This window comes from Balaenoptera borealis (assembly GCF_965194805.1).
Source record: "Balaenoptera borealis genome assembly, chromosome: 6".
NCBI classification, from domain to species: domain Eukaryota; kingdom Metazoa; phylum Chordata; class Mammalia; order Artiodactyla; family Balaenopteridae; genus Balaenoptera; species Balaenoptera borealis.
In genome coordinates, this window is record NC_138863.1 from 25,894,696 (window position 1) to 25,912,951 (window position 18,256).

An 18,256-nucleotide genomic window follows, 5' to 3' on the forward strand; every position below is an offset into this window, starting at 1 on the left:
TTCTTTTTAACATTTGTGACATTCCTCAGCACTGTATGAGAAGTAAGGGAAAATTAAGCCGTTCAAGTTCTGATATAGATAAAAAAATAGAATTTGGGAAAATTTGAACTTAGTCTCTAATTTAAAAAAATATATCCATATAATAATGTCTTCAACTCTATAAAGGTAGTTTGTTACTCTTTTAAAGGAGAAATGTTACCAGAATACTAGAAAAGCCAGACATTTCTAAGTCAAATGTGTTACAGAAACAGTATATTTTAAAACATATTGCTCTAGAAATAATTTCGTTTTAGTCTAAACACAGATTTATACATGTAAATTTAATATTTGAAGAGTTAACATATTTTAAAAGTTTTGATGTGAATATTAAGAAAATAGTCTCTTAAAACTAAACTCTCAGAACATCATGAATTCCTTGAAGAACAGTCTATGCTTCATGTTTCTTTATCTATCGTGACTATCATGCAGCTAGGCACAATGTTAGTATGTAAAAAGCACTCCAAATTGAACTTGAAGTGGAGAATTGAGGCAAATGACTGAAAAGTCAATGAAAGGCAGATTTTGATTTCTTACTTCAGAATCCACCTGTTGGCCTTACCAATCACTGTTCCAGGGGGAGATTTTATTTAAGAGAATAGAAATACCTTACATGGCGAATCTACCACATGATTTTCCTCAGTTAAGCAACAAAGGGAGTTTGTTCTACAGAGATCAAACTAGCTTCTCTGTGGTCTAGTGTTAAAGTACGTTGGAGAGAGACAACACAGAAATTCTTTCGGCCAGGCTTGAGATGCCAGGGTCATACCTTTAATCTTTCTTTTTTAGATGGTTCCAAATTGCTGGAGAAAAATAACACAGTGGGGCACATTTATGGTTTCCCAACCCAGCAAGGCCCTTAGGACTGCCTGACTAGCTTTCCTACTCTCCACAATGATCATTTCAAGTCTTCTGCTTTCTCCTTAAATTTTGATCCTTCCCTATCCTCTGGAATTTCAATGGATGACCCTCTCTCTGATTTTGCTAATAAATTAGAAACATGATAAGGAAGTTTTCACAACTCTCATCACCAAATACACAGACCTACTCACATAGACACCTGGATTCACCTCTTTTTCTACTTTGAAAATGGAGGAAAGATCCTTCTTCCTAAAAAGGGCCTTACCCGCCGCCTTCTTATAACTCCATGGCTAGAGGTTATCTTCCCTGGCCTCTCTGCTATCTCTCTCTTAGACCCTACACTTTAATATTTAAACATGCTTTAATCATTCCCTTAAAAATTAAGAAAGATAAACTGTCCTTGGACCCTACATTCTCCTAACCTATTCTTCTGTCTCTTTTCTCCCCTAACTCTTGTAAAGAGCTCTCTGCCTTTAGTATCTCCACTCTCTATTGACTCTTCACCCATTTCAGTATGGCTTCTATTATACCACCAAAGAAAACATATTTTAATAATGCAAATAATCTTTGTGACTCAAAGAAAGTTTTAATTCTTCATTTTACAGGACTTCCTAAGAGCATTTCACATAATTGGCCTCTCTCTCCTTTTTAAAATACTTTCTTCTTTGAGTTCTGTGACCACAGATCCTCCAGTGTTTCCTTCTACTTTGCTGTGACTGGCCATCTCAGTTCCCTTTGATAGTTCATTCTCCTCTACCCAGCCTTCTGAGATACTGACTGATGTACATTATTTAGAACAATAGGAACAAAACAAATGGACTGGGAACTGGACTTTCCCAAGATTAAATTTGGAACTACAGAATGAGGTGACACAGACATGCCATCTTTACAGAAAATATTCTGCAGGTGAGTCTAAGGAGAGTCTTAATTCCAGTCATTTTGGGCAACTGAAAAGACAATAGATTATATGGGAACAGGAGGGCAAATAAAGCCTAAACAACTCACATACAAATTAATCTCTGCCACTTATACTATTGCCCACACACATTCCCACATAGGCTTAGTGCAAATAGCTGACTCAAATGTGATAAAAAATGAATTATAATAATTTTACAAGGATACAGCACAGACAAAATCATTTAAAAATACTTTTCAAGAAGAAAGGAACAGAAAAAGCAAAAGGCAGACCAAAAACAATAACTAGAAAAAATATTGCCACCAAGCAGATAAAAATGTAGGCCAAGCATATTGCCATGAATTCAATATAACCAAGTAAATTAATCAAAGAGCTCAAAGAAGAATTACAAAAGCTCAGAAAAAAACAGAGTGAAACAACAGAGTGAGATGAGACATAATCTTTCAGAGCTCAGGAAAGAAGTAAAAAGAATCACAAAAAATGAAATCCATCAGAGATGTAATGAAAAGAAAACAAGCTGGCTAAAACACAGTAGGAGTTACAGAGAAGAGGTTTGGGGAGAAGAATTTTAGAACTGGAAATGATGGAAATGATAATTGGGAAAAGAAGGAGGTAGAAGTGTGTAAGACTGATTCCCTCAAATTTCATATACAGAACATAAAATATATTACTGAAACAGAAAATTATATAAGTAGTATAAGTTTATTTAAAGGAGGTAAACAATAGATAACCTAAGAAAAATGATGTAATCCATGGAAATCATTTCATAGAGAGAAGGGGCTAAAAAGATAGAAATATATACTAACTTCTTACTGTTCATTCTGAGAAGTAAAATGATATAGGTCATTAGATCATGAACTCAGAAAAGAGATAAGTGTAGATAAAATATTTTGGGTTTGATCTCAGCTGCTCCTATGGACACAACAAATATACAGCTACATATGGGATGATTTTCCTCTGAAAAGGACCTGAGGACTAGATGAACAGTGCGTCTACAACAAAGGATAACAGGCACATGGAGACAGGTAGGAGAAGCTGAGACACAGTCTCACCCTGGACGATACCCCAGGAGCAGTGACCTACAATCAAGAGATACACCAAAAATATAAAGCTTTCCCTCAAGGAGTGAAGGAATTGAGCCCCACATCATGCACCCTGACCCTTGAATCCAGCACCAGAAGACAAGCACCCAAAATATCCAGTTTTGAAAATCAATGTGGATTAAGTCCAGGAGAACCATAGCATTGTAGGGAATGGAGACTCCTCTCTTAAAGGGCTCATGAACTGTTCCATTTGCACTGATATCCAGCACAAAAGCAACAGTTTGAAAATGCCTAGAACATAAGAAAAGGAAGTCTACTTACAGATTTAAAGCTGCTGTTGGAGAAGCAGGAAACTGCTAGGACTTTTGCCAGGGATGGAAGTGCTGATGGGTGCCATTTTGGTAATCTCATCCTAACTAGCTCATGACAGAACTGGCAGGTGCCATTTTTGGTGCCCTCTCTCTAACCTGCTAGCACCAGTGCGTGTGCTCTGTCCACCCCATGCCACAACCCAGCTGGGCGAGTGCCCCAAACCCTCCTTCACGCCATGTAGCAGCCACACCACAACTAGGCCAGGCGAGCACTCTGTGCCTCACCCACCCTACACAGAAGCTGCAGCCCTGCTATAGCTGGCAGGCACACACAGCCCATACAAGGGACACCTCTTTAGTGCCTGACTCTGGTGGCCAAGAGAGACTTCACTTCCAGGCCCCACAGATAATATCCTACATAAGGACACTCCTTCAAGACTGAGAGAGGTAGCCTGTTTCACCTAATACATATAAATAGAGAGTTAGGAAAAATGAGGAGACAGACAAATCCCAAACTAAACTAAAGAACAAGACAACCCCCCAGAAAAAGATCTTAATGAAATGGAGATAAGCAACCTACTTGATAAAGACTTCAAAGTAATGGTCATAAAGTTGCTCACCGAACTCAGGTGAAGAATGGATGAACACAGTGAGCCTCAACATAGAGATAGAAAATATAATAAAATATAGAACAGAAGTTATAACTGAAGTGAAAAATACACTTTAGGAAGTCAACAGCAGACTGGATGAAGTAAAAGAACAAATCAGCTAGCTAGAAGACAGAGCAATGACAATCACCCAGACAGAGCAGCAAAATGTAAAAAGAATTTTAAAAAGTGAAGATACTGTTCGGGAACTCTGGGACAATATCAAGCAGAATAACATTCATATTATTAGCTTCCCAGAAGAACAAGAGAGAGAGAAAGGGACAGAAAAATTATTTGAGGAAATAATGGCTGAAAACTTCCCTAATCTGGAGAAGGAAACAGACATCCAGGCTCAGAAAGCCCAGAGAGTTCCAAAAGATGGGCCCAAAGAGAAACACAACAAGACACATTATAATTAAAATGGTAAAAGTTAGGGGTAAAGAGAGAATTATAAAAGCAGCAAAAAAACCCCCAACTATTATGTACAAGGGAAACCCCATAAGACAATCACCAGATTTTTCAGCAGAAACTTTACAGATCAGAAAGTGTAACATGATATATCCAAGGTGCCGGAGGGAAAAAATTTCCAATGAAGAATTCTCTACCCAGCAAGGTTGTCATCCAGAATTGAAAGAGATTATGAGGTTTCCAGATAAGCAAAAGCTAAAAGAGTTTATCACCAATAAACCATCCTTACAAGAAAAGTTTAAAGGATTTCTCTAAGCTAAAAAGAAAAGGCACTAATTAATAATAAGAAAACATAAGAAAGAAAAAGCCTCACTGGAAAGGTAAATATATAGTAAAGGTAGTAGATCAATCACTTATAAAGCAAATATAAAGGTTAAAAGACAAAATTAGTAAAGTAATCATTTTAAATATAAATGATCTAAATATACCAATTAAATGACAGATTTTCAGAGGGGCTATAAAAACAAAACTGAAATATATGTTGTCTGCAAGAAACCCACTTTAAATATAAAGACTTAGGTTAAAAATAAAGATAGCTCATGATAATACTAACTTTTTAAGAAGCTGAAGCAGTATATTAATTTCAAACAAAGCAGATTTAAGAACAAGGAAAACTATCAGGGATGAAGCAGAGGACACACAACTGATTTAAAATTCTATATCCACAGAATAACCTGCATGTGAATGTTTATAGCACCAAATGTTTATAATCACTAAAGACTCGAAGCAACCAAGATGTCTTTCAATAGGCCAATGAATAAACAAGCTGTGGTATGCCCATAAAATGGATATTCAGCAATAAATGAAATGAAGTATCTGTATTAGGTTGCTTGGATCACATAAAAAAATACCACAGACTAGGTGGCTTAAACAACAGAAGTTTATTTTCTCCCAGTTCTGGAGGCTAGAAGTCCAAGATCAAGGTGTCAGCAGGTCTGGTTTCTCCTAAGGCCTCTCTCCCTGGCTTGCAGGTGGCCACTTTCTTGCTATGTCCTCACATCCCTGGTACCTCTCTGTTTCTCCAAATTTCCTCTTCTTATAAGAATATCAGTCAGATTGTATTAGAGCCTACGCCAAATGTCTTATTTTCAGTTAGCCACCTCTTTAAAGGCCCTATCTCCAAGTAGAGTCACATTCTGAGGTACTAGAGGTTAGGATTTCAACATACGGATTTTCAGGAGACACAACTTAACCCATAACAGTGTGAAACCATGAAAAGACTTGAACCCACATTTATGTAAATAAGTGATTAACTACATTCATAAATTCTGGAGAAGAGACAACTCATTGCAGAAGAATATCAAATAGTTTATATAAATATTCTGCTCTCAAAGCAATGGGGTATAACTCCCCACTCCTTAAATATGTGCTGTACATAGTGAATTTCTTCCAAAAAGTACAGCATAGAATGGGGGAAATAAAGAGTAATTTTACAATGGAGAAGACTGACAAGCATTACCTCAGTCGGGGAACCAATATTAACATCAACAGTCATACCTAATACTGATAGTACGTACCCATCATACGATGTAATGAAAATGACACGTCACCTCTGTAGTATCTTTTCCCCAAAACACGTAACTTCACTCTAATCAAGAGGAAAATTTCAGATAAATCCCAACTGAAGAACTTTCAGTATTTGACCAGTGCTCCTCAAAACTGTCAAGGTCATCAAAAACAAGGAAAGTCTGAGAAAGTCTCACAGCCAAGAAAAACCTAAGAAGACAAAGTAAATGTAACGTGGTATCCTGGATGGGACTGTAAGAAATAAACAGAAGCCTCAATTAAACAGAGTTGAGAGACCAGAAGGGGGAGCGCTCAAGCTCTGTGACAGCAGAGTCCGACAACAGGAAGAAATACTCCTCTTCTTTCCCGGCAACACTCAGCTTATGAAAAGCCATGGATTCTTTACTTACTATAGCCCTGTAAATTTCCTTTTCTTCTTCATAAAAGAGTTCTTCCTTTGTTGTGCTTGGATTTGTGTGTGGCTTGCCGTGGTTGCAGACCCTGTATTACAATTCTCTGCTGATTCCAAATAAACCCTTCTATGCAGGAGGAATAGCTGGCAGTTTATTTGTTTTAGGTCAACAGGATCCTGGAACAGGAAAAGAATATTAGGTAAAAACTAAGGAACTATGAATAAAGTATGGACTTCAGTTGATAATAATATGTCACTATTGGTTCATTAATGAAATAGACCATACTAATATAAGATGATAATAATAGGGGAAACTGAGTATAAGTTATATGTCAAATTCCTGTACAACCTTTGCTATTTTTCTGTAACTCTAAAAGTGTTCTCAAAGAAAAGGTTGACTTACCAAAAAAACCAAAGAACAAAAAAACCCAAAACAAAAACAACAACAACAAAAACAGGAATGGACACATAAAAACCGAACCTAACTGTTGGCTACATAAAATAAATGCATGTGCATTTAAATAAATGTGACTTTGAAGACTGAAAACAAAATTATGAACAAAGACTTACCCGGCACATGCAAATTTAAAATCAGTAAATAAATAAAAGTAAGAAAATCAAAATTTGGCCATAATCATAATAGCTAACCAAGCTGAATACAAAGACAAAAGTAATAAAATAAGATAGGGCATTTTTAATGATAATATGCCATATCAATACAATATGCCATATACAAAATATGATATACAATATGCAATAAAGATCATCCCACCCTGAATATTTTTGTACTAAATAGAGCATTAAAATTCAAAGCATAAAATCTATATGGAAAATAAGTGAAATACACAAAAATAAATTTGCCTATCTCTAGCCATGATAGATCAAGTGAAAAATATAAAAAACATCAGGCACTATACATATTTGTATATAGTCTTGGAAATTCAATTATATTCACCATATGTAAAGACACAAAAAACCGTCCATTAAAATTTAAAAAGTACAAATAGAGCAAACAATGTGATTTGTTTTCAAGATGCAATAAGTCTAGGAATTAATAACAAAACTCAAAAACAGTTAAAATCCAAATACTTGGAAATGTAGGGCTTTTTTATTAGAGAATTATTTGATTTAAAAATCAGGAGTCAAATTGCAGATTTGTTAGGAAATAACTAAAGTTAAAACAATTGCAATAAGAACCTATGGGATTCAGATAAAATGGTGGCTTAGAGTAGTATTCTTAGCATTGGAGACATATTAATTTTAGAGAAAGAATAAAAATAAATTAATAGATCAATCAGCAAATGATGTTACAAACAAAATATAACAAAATAACCTAAGAAAATTGGAGGAAGTAGTTAGTCAAGGGAATAGCAGAAATCAGTGACAGGAAAAAAGGGACATTTAAAACTATGAGTATACCTGGGTAGGTTAATTGTGAATGGGAGGAAGAAAGAATGATACAACACATTAACTATTAGTTAATCTAATGAAGAAATAAAGGATGGGGGAAAGCACAAATACACAAAAGAATAGTAATGGGGATCCAACCACATATAAATTTTAAAATATGGAGGTATATTGCTTAACTCTAAACAAATTTATTCTAAGCCTAAATTAAATGAATAACTTTTCTAGAAAAATATAAAGTTCCAAAAATAACCCAAAAAGAGATAGAAAACCTAACTAGAACAATTATTTTAGATTAAATGATGTTCAAAAGTCAACCCCTCCTCCACAAAAAAGTGCCACTGCTGGACAACTTCACATTGGATTGATATCATGCCTTTAATTTTTAAGTTCTTAGTATATCAGAGATATTAAACCAGACTAAGATAAAACAGAAACGAACACCACAGTCTAATTTCATTTATTAATATGGATATAAAAAGTCTAAATACAATAAGAGGTAACTGATATTTTTCTTAACATGATTACGCTTAATGGAAAAAGCCTAGAAGCATCTCCTTAAGATCAGAAACACAAATACATCAGCTATCACGATCATTATTTATAATTCTTTTGGAGAAATAACTAGAAGAAAAGGAGTGAAAAAAAGTGAAAAGTGAACAGAAAGAGGAAAAATAATTATTTGCAGAGGAAAACTTAGAAAACTCAAGCAACTGAAAATAACTATAAATAATGAAAAACTTCAGTTAAGATGGCTGGATACAAAATCAATATGTGAAAATAATAGCCTCAATATATACAAATAAAAGTCCATTAGAGGATGTAATGGAAGAGAACATGTTCTTTATGGAGGTGATCATGAAAAAAAAGTAACATAACTAGGAGCAAGCTTAAGAAAAGTAAAAGATCCTTATGCAGAAAACCTTAAAGTGTTACTTCAAGGTTTAGAAAAGACCCAAAGAAGCCTAGGATAAATAGAAAAGCAACCCCTGTTCTTGGATGTCAAAGCTTAATGAATTAATTTATAAATTTAAGACGACCTCATTAAATAAAAAAAAGACAAGCAGTACACTGGAGAAAGGACAGTTTTTTCAAAGAGCAAGTCTGGGAAAGCAATAAACCCTACCTCCTACTTCATACTCTACACAAAAATAAATTCTAGATGGATTGTAGATGTAAATGTGAAAGAGAGAAATATAAAGTTCCTAAATTTAAGGCAAACACGTCATGACATTTAGTTAGAAAAAAAAATTCTGAAATGGTGTACAAAATGTCTGATCAAAAATAAATAAAGATGTTTTTAAAAAAGTAAAACGCTGTTAAATTTAATAGTTTGAACTTAAGATTTATCAAAATATCTCATTAAATTCTGAAAAAAGCAAACCACAGAATGGGAGAAATTTGTAATACAACACAAACACATACATTCAACTGTAGTCAACAAAAGTCTCAAATCTAGAATATATAAAGTGCTCCTATAAATCAGTAAGACAAAGGAAGATGACCCAATAGAGAATAGATAAAAGATTTGAACAAGCAGTAACAATAAACGGTGTCCTAATGACCAAACCTGAAGAGCTGTTCAGCTTCATTCGTCATCACTGAAACGCAAATTTAAACCATATTACAACATCACCACACGTCTACCAGGAGAGCTAAAATACAAAATAAATACACAAATTTAAAAACATACAAGTGTTGATGAGGGTGTGGAGCGAATAAAAACATTTACTGTTGGCGGGAGTGTAACAGTTTCAACAGCTTTGAAAAATTGCTTGGCAGTATCTACAGGAGCTGACAATGTACACACACTATCTGACTCAGCAGTTCTCCTTTCAGATAAATGCCCAACATAACTCATATCCACCAAAAGATATGGACAAGGATGTTCACAGCAGTATAATTCAGAATAGCCAATAAAACAACTATTTCAATAACAATCCAAACACCCATTAATAGTAGAATGGATAAAAAAGAAGTAGGATATTCACACCACAGACTATGATTTAACAATGAGAATGAACAACCTACAGCTACACAAAACAATGTGGATGAGTATTATTACCATATTTTTAGCCAAAGAAGCCAGACACAAAAGAATATATGTGTACAGTTCTGTTTCTATAAAGTCAAAAGCAGGCATAATGAATCTATGGTGTTAGTAGCAGGGTAATGGTTACCCTTGTGAGGAGGTAGAGACTGGAAGTGACGTCTGGGGAGCTGGTTATATTTTGTCTCTTGGTTTGGGTGACGATTACATGCGTATGTTCACTTTGTGAAAATTTGTCAATCTGTATATGTATGATATGCGCACTTCTCTGTATATATGTTATACTTCAAAAACAAAGTTACTAAAGCAAACTTTTAGAACAAGATACGGTAAACTTTATATGGCAAAACTAACATCAAGAATTAGCTGGGAGATTATAATAGTTGAAGTATAACAAGAAGAGACAAGTGTTTTATTAAATCATATTTCAAAGTTACAATAATTAAAAGCATAAAAGGGTCAAGTAGTCATTGTCTGCTTTCTTCTGCAGATCTGTTATTGCTTTTGTCTACCCTGCTCTGGAGAAGAGAAATGACTATCCTGGGGGATGGTTGTGGCCAGATGACATACTTTTTCATCATATGTACCATGTGCACAAACTACTTATACTAAAAGTAAATTGATCACGGTATTTTGTTTAGATCAACATTTTCCCATTTCTCCTGGGATATAATCTAAAATTCTATTGTTGCCCAGCCTGATCTTCCTCTCAACTGGCTTGATGAGGTTGTCAACAGCTTGAGAATAATTATCAAACTCTTATTTCCGAGGCAACCCTCTCTATCAAGAAGACTCGAGGACCCAGGTTATGGAAAGCAGACTGTCTACACTGGCTGACTTGACTGGTGAGAAAGATCTGTCTTCTCGCTACCCCAAGAAAAGACCAAAAGTCTGGGAGAGGGAGTATCTGTATATACTGGCCATGTGCTTTATTGTCATCAACTAAGAGTGGACTCAGTGGATAAATGATTCTGTCACCTAATTACTGACAGAAAGTATGGCTTAATAACACCTACTGGAAAGCTTTAAAATCAATTGGCAGACTAGCAAAGTTTAACTGGCTTATAGTTAAGAAGTTTATATCATAGGTCAATTCATTTAGTTACCTAGGGGTATATATTTCTAACCAGTTTATCTTGGAGGTATACCAGAAATTGTCTTTGATTAATATTAAGCATTCTATTGTTGCCTTATTGATATTTTTATGGCTACTGTGAACAACTGGGAACACCTGCCTTGGCTTTCCTTTTATTTTCAGAATAAAATGGTTATGACCATGTTATATAGTTATCTGTCATAGAATTTGAGGAACTTGAATGCCCCTTTATTCATTTGTTGAAATAGACTTGACAGTAAAAAATGCTTTGAGATCATATGGCTTGTCAAATATTCTACCTAAATTCAGATAACAAGTAGAAGTGAGTTGCAGTCCTGACCTTAAGGGAATTTCTGATTTCCAGGGTTTGCCGGAGAAGACATGGTCAAATCATCTGATGTTCAATTTTTTTAAACTGTTTGATAGGAAATAAAACTCAAAGAGGATGTCAATTACCCATTTTTCTAGACATTCCAAATCCTATAACCTGTTTCCCACTGCCCTTAGAATAAAACCCACATGTCTTACCACAGGTTACTATGCCTTCTAATCCCATCTCCACCCATTCACTATAGCCCAGCCACACCAACTTCCTTGTTATCTCTCCAACTCACCAGAACTGTTTCTTTCTCTGAAACCTAAAAATCGTTGTTCTCTAATAACTTTCTTCCTAATCTTGTCAGGACTGTTTCCTTCCCATCATTTAAATGTGCTTCAATTATTGCTCTTCAGAGAGGCCTTCCTCCTAGTTATTCTCCATCACATAATCCTGTTGTATCATTTTCATGACACTGACCACTATTTGAAACGAGTTTAGTGATTTGTTTGTTTTATCGGCTATTTTCCAAACAGTACATCATCTCTGAGACCTTAACCATCTCAGAGTGCAGAGTCCAGCACATAGCAAATGCTCAGTATTTTAAGTATTTCCTAATTGAATAAATAAAGCTAGATCATCAGACTAATGACCTACATTGAGAGTAATGACCTACAAGCAGCCATAAAAATCTAACGTTTATATCATATACAAGTTTGAGGATTTAATCCACTATACCCTACAGTATTCCTCTAAAGGATTTATAGGAGTTATTTATCTTACATATTTATATACAGTAGCAACTAGCAACTTGTGTGCTCTGATCTGGGATCATATATCTCTTGTACCCTATCTTGTTTCTATCCCTTGCTGCCAAGAAACACAGGACCAAATCTGAGACCCATCTCCAAAAGCCAGACAGAAATTGATGGTGCATATTTGGAGTCCTGAGCTCAGCCCTAGAATCACTGCATAGTGTCGTTTTTTTCCATCTCTATTTTATTTTATTTTGTTTTATTTTTTAATTTATTTTATCATGTTGTCCTGCATGCATTTCTGTAAGTTGTCTCAAATTCTATTTGGAATGAGACAAGTTACCAAAAAAAAGAGAACTATATAAAATATGTGTGTCCATTCAGTGTCTGTAGGCAAACTTGCTCAGGATGTCCTCCTCTGTAAATTTCTCAAGTGCTTACCCTTCTCAGAATTAAGGTGGCTCTGGTCCATTGGTTACAGTCAGGTCCATTGGTTACAATTCAGCATTTGATCAAATACTCTCTTATAGTATGTTCTAGTTGTTTCATAGTATAGATTCTAAAAGATTTTAAATCCTTACCTATCTACGTATGTTCTCCACAGCACTTATAATAGTACTTGCCACATAATAGGTATTCAGTAGACCTTTATTAAATTAGTAAATGAGCAAATGAGTAAATAAGTCCCATGGCTCAATGAAGGGAAAAAATTGTTTTTAAAATCTCTAAAAAAGAGCAAAATCAGTTCAATCTTTCTAATATTCTGTAATCCTACCAATCAAAACAATGGGAAATTAGGGGATATTTTTTGTCTATAGGTTTCCTACAAGAACAAAGAAAGCATTGATGATGTTCAACTATATAAATGTTAAGAGACAGTCTATGCCATGCTTTCAGGATACAGAATTTTACTAGACACAGATGTGTCAACTCTGCAGTGTTTTTGTATTGATTCTAAAGTGCTTTTTGGATGAACTTTGGAAGCCATTTGCTGAGTGTGGGATTTTGTATGCTTGGGGTTGTCAATAAATATGTTTTGCTGTAATTAATAACTGTATGTTCTTGCACCTGTGGGGAAGATGAAGCATCTTTCTAATTTCACATTCAGCAATAAACATGAACAACTGTCTGCAGGATTCCTCTTTTGATTCCAGCTGCCAACAGCTTGGAATGCTTCGAGTCCAGCTAACTCTACATCTCCCCTCATTAGCTGGTGCCCCCATTTATTTTTCTGCCTAAATGGGTAGAAAAGTCATTTTGTTTAGCTCATTTGGATCTGTTGAGAAAGATACCAGCAAATCAACACCTGTCACTTTTCAGTAATTCCTAAGAGGAACTGGGGCTTTGTAGCAGATTTGCCTTGGCAGGAAACGAAATGCTGAGGATCGCAGTAAATGACTGGATTCTATGAAACTGCCGTCTCCTCCCTTAAAGTGGAGAATGAGCATCAGCCTATTATGGACATAATTAATTCAAATCACTTATAAGGTAATAAAACTTAATTGTGTATTCTTAAAAGCTAAGGATCCACCGATTGTTGTTAAGCTTTTTCTTGATTGTAGCTAGTGAGTTAAATTTGTTGAGGCTATTTTGCCAACAGTTAATTTTTTAAATATCATTTTATTTTTAGTTAAGTAGCTTTGATATAACATTGCTTTTAGTGGTAGATCAAATACATCCATTAACTTCAGCTTAGTTCCTGTATTTTGGGAAACATTGGTTAGGAACTAAATTCCTGGATGTGTCTTTACATAATTGTCATTTTCTGCACCTTAGAGACTTTCTCTCTTTATTATCTATTAAGAGAAGTATTTCCCTCTCATCTCTGAACAGCCGGATATCTGTCTTTTCATTGATTTTTAGGTACCTCTGTGCTTGAGAGCACAAACATGACAAAACATTTCAAAATTCATTCTGATTTGGTCAGATCCTGTTGTGAGTTGACTGTTGTAAATGAGTGAGATCATCCCTTGAAAGTGTACTAACAAGGACATTATGGATTTAATGACCCTTCTATCCACAAAAGGTTAAGCTGACCCCAGAAATCAGCTGTTCATTCTTAAAAAGTAATTAAAAGAACTAACATTTATTAAACTTTTGCTTAATCAATGTACTTTTATTAAGTGTACCAGGTACTTTTCTATAGCAGCCTACATGGATTATCTTATTTACCTGAACTACAATTCTATAAACTAGGTACTATTACTGCCCCCTCTTTAGTAATGTGGAAACTGAAGCACAAGGAGTTTAGACAGCTTGCCCAAAATTATACAGCCAGTTAGTGGTGAAGACATACTTTAAGCCCAAGAAATCCAGATTTTAATCATGATACTCCAGTACCCTTGCTTGACTAAAGGGTACAAAAGTATGCACACATACATGTACACTCATTTCTCTAAAACCTGTCACATGCTTACTGTTGTGAGCACCGTGATCAATACCATAAAATCTCACATGTGTGGATACTATATGTAGGTGCCTTTTTGGTAGATCATGTCCAAAGGATGATCATGTCCATCATCTTGCCAGGATGACAAGTCTGCTCCTAGTTGTAGCTACATAGCTGCTTCAGAACTTCCTGCCTATCTCTTTTCTAAACCTCATCCAAATAGATCTTTCTGGCAATGATTCTCTGTTTTGCTTTTGAGTCAAAAGCAAAATTTTGAGTCAAAAGTCAAAAATTACTATTATTACAGATCTTGACCTCGGTTGACTTTAAAGTACCACCTAGCCTTCAACAGCAAAATATTACTTTGTGCCGTGGGAGAGCCAGGGATGTCTTCAAATAAGATGATGTTGTTCATACACTGCTGATGAGATTTGCACTGTGAATGGCGTTTACAGCCATGATGGTGACGATGCACAGAAGTCTTCAGACTCTTGAATCAATTGAAATTATTTGCAAGTTATCTAATTGGAGTTAGGGATATGTGGTTAAATACAGCTGTAAATTCTTTGCTACTTCTCCCACTGATAGGCGGAGTTTCATTTCTCTGTCTCCTTGAATCTGAACTGGCTTTATTGGTGTATTTGACCAATTTCAACGTGGAGAAAGTGATATTCTGAGACTTCCAAGGATAGGTCATAAGACTTGCAGCTTCCACTTAGGTCTTTCAAATGCTTACTCTGGGGGGAAGCCAGCTGCCATGTAAGAAGTTCAACTTCCCTGAGATCACCATGTTGGAGATGCCAAATGTAGGCACTCTGGTCGACGGTCTCAGCAGGAGCCATGCTTCCATTCATTCTTTCCAAGGCACTATATGTGAGTGAAGCCATCTTGGACCTTCCAAAGAAACCCAACTACCAGCTGAGTATACAAAATGACCCCCCCAATGTCACAAAAGCAGATGAATCATACAGCCAAGTCTGGCCCAAATATCTAACCTACGTAACTGTGAGATATAATAAAAAAGTTGTTTTAAGCCACTGAGTTTTGGGGTAGTTTGTTATACAGCAATGGATAAATAATCACAGCAGAAAATGATAGACGGCTCTGCCACAAAGAAATCAAACCTGATATTCTGTCATCACATAACCTCAAAGTCCCCAGGCTCTAAAGAAGTCATTTCACATTTATAAGCAGATTTCACTTCCGTGTTGGGATCCAGATCGATAAACATGGATCTCTGACTCTGCCCTGCTACTGGCCCCTCAGAGTGCATCTCCATTGTATTCATAAATGAGTCCATGCACACTGGCTGCTCACCTGGCAGAATTCTTTATCCCCTGGGTCCACTGAAAGCTCCCACAGCTTCTGATCATAATTCACATTTTCATTAACATCTTCACCTGGACCCCAAAATCAGTTCACGTGACCAGGTAAGTATTCGGACAACACCCAACTCTTCCTTCCTCTGCTGTCTACTCCTCCTGACCTCCTCTCTCAACTTCTTTGATCTTCCCCTTCCTCTCGGTGACTCACCCCTGCAGCTCCATCTCCTTCCCAGACCTACTGCTTCTTTCTACCTCCTCCTTTCACCTCTGTATGAACTTGGGCAGTCACTTTAACTCTCTTCACATCTGTAAATTAAGGATGCAGTGAACATTAAAATTAGGTCATATAATTTAAATGTTAGCATATCACAGGATACAGAGTAAGTGCTCAAAATATGTTCACCTTCATTAAGATCATTACTATTATCCTTCAGCCTAAAGCAATAGTGGCCCTGGCAGTCAACTCATGCCAATAAACACCTGTCTGACTACCAACTACTACAACATGTCGTCACTCCTTCCCATAAAAATCTAAATTCCATTTGGGCTCATTCAGGACCGCTTCAATCTTAATCAAAACCATCAAATCAAAATAACTACACTTCCCAGAAAATCAGAGCTTGTCATGGTGTGAATAAGTATAATGTCCAACCCCAGCATACAGAGAAGCTATCTGTCAAACTGTCACGGAGGTCCTTCCAGAGACCCAAATTTGTGCAACCAAATTACTCTTTATAATTTCATGGTTTTGTTCAATATGATTATATTATTTCTGATGGACATATCAAAGTTATTTCAGATTGGGTTAATCTGATTAGCAGAATATTAAAACTTGTTATTTTAGTCCAAGTAGTATAATATGACACTACATTTTCTTATCAACCAAGAAAAATAACAATTTGCAATTTTGTCTTCCTAGAAGACATTTTTGTTCAGAAATCTCAAAACATTTTAATATTGCATGAATTTCATTTTTATATTGCAAAGAGGTTAATAATAACTATTAGAATTTCCTCTTTTAGGGCTCTTTTTCCCCCAGTATATGATAGATATTGAATAAGCTATGTACATACTTATAAGCGATATGTTTCCAATCTTTAAAACTAAATATAGAGCTGCCCTCTAGACATCTCCATTTAGATGTTCCATCACAATAACAACAACAACAATGATAATAATGGCTAACACTTACCATAGCACTTACTCTGTACCCAGCAATATTTGAAGTACCTAATTTCATTTTCTCAATCTTACAATCATGACAAGCCTATGAATAGGGATTATTGTTCCCATTTTATGGAGGAAACTGAAGTATGAAAAATGTAAATAACCTGCTCAGGATCACACAGCTACTGAGTGTCAAGAGCCTGGATTCAAACCCAAGAAGACTGGCTCCAGAGTCTGGCTTTTAACCACCGACTACACACCATTTCCATTCTGCCTCTCATGGACACCTGAAACTCTTGTGATTAAAACAGAACTTATCATTTTCAACCAAAACCCAGTACTAACTCCTGTGTTTATTAATGCCAAAAATATCACATGATCTCTCACCTATTTGCTCAGGCAAACATGGAGCTCTGGATCTGAGTAACCCCTCTCACTCATCCAAACAAATCGTGACAGTTCTTTCTCCCAAATACATCATTCTTCAAATTGATTTCTCTTTCCTATTCCAGTCCAAGTGATTCTTGTCTCTCCCTCTCTCCCTCTCTCTCTCTGTCCTGGGTCAGATCACTGCATTAGCCTCTTAACTAGTCTCTGCCTCCAATCCTGGTTCATACCATCCATTCTCCGTTCTGCAGTCAAAGTGAGTTTTCCAAAATGCTAAAATAATTATGTCACCTTCTAACTTAACTTCAACATTTTCCTGCTATCCTTAGCAAAGTGTCCGAATTCCTTAACATGGCTTATAGGGTGCTTAGGGTTTAGTCTGTGCTATTTCCCAGCCTCACCATCAACCATGCATGAGTGATGCTCCAGTCACACTCAGCCTTCTTCAATTCTTCAAACACAGTATGTTTTCTTTGCCTCGGGGTCTTCACACACATTATTTTCACTGTGCATACACACTGTAGAACACACCACACTTCTTCACCTGGCAAATTCTTACTTATCCCTCGGGTTCCAGTTTAGATGTTCTTTATGGAAGCCTGCCCTGATCTGCCCCAGGCATGTGTTCATATAGCCTCTAAATTTCCCTTACAAAAGCATTAATCAAGTTCTATCATAATAGTATTTTTTAAACTCTCTGCATCCACCCCTAAACTGTAAACTTTGTAAGTCCAAATCTATTTTATTTATAGATGCTCAATAAATGTTTGTGAATTTAATGAATAAATATAAGACACAAACGGCTAAAGAAAAGTGATACGGAGATACTATATACAAGAAACTACATACTCTTAAATTGTCTATTTTCTACCAAAAAGTAGATTTGCATGACTAGTCTGTGTGAACTACTCTATAATAAGCAATTATAAAGATGAAAAAGGAATGGTGAGTGGCCATGAACAAACTACAATGGAGAAAGAACAAATGAAGGTGTAGATTAAACATCACTCTTGGAGGTTGATAAATATGTGCTTATTTAAAATCATGGTCACTGAGATATACACAAGTATTAATAAGATTACTGAAACAATAACTAAAGTTGAAGAGAATTCTGTTGATCTAGTCTTGAGGAGAGACTGAAGATTTTGGAAAATTAGTGTTTAC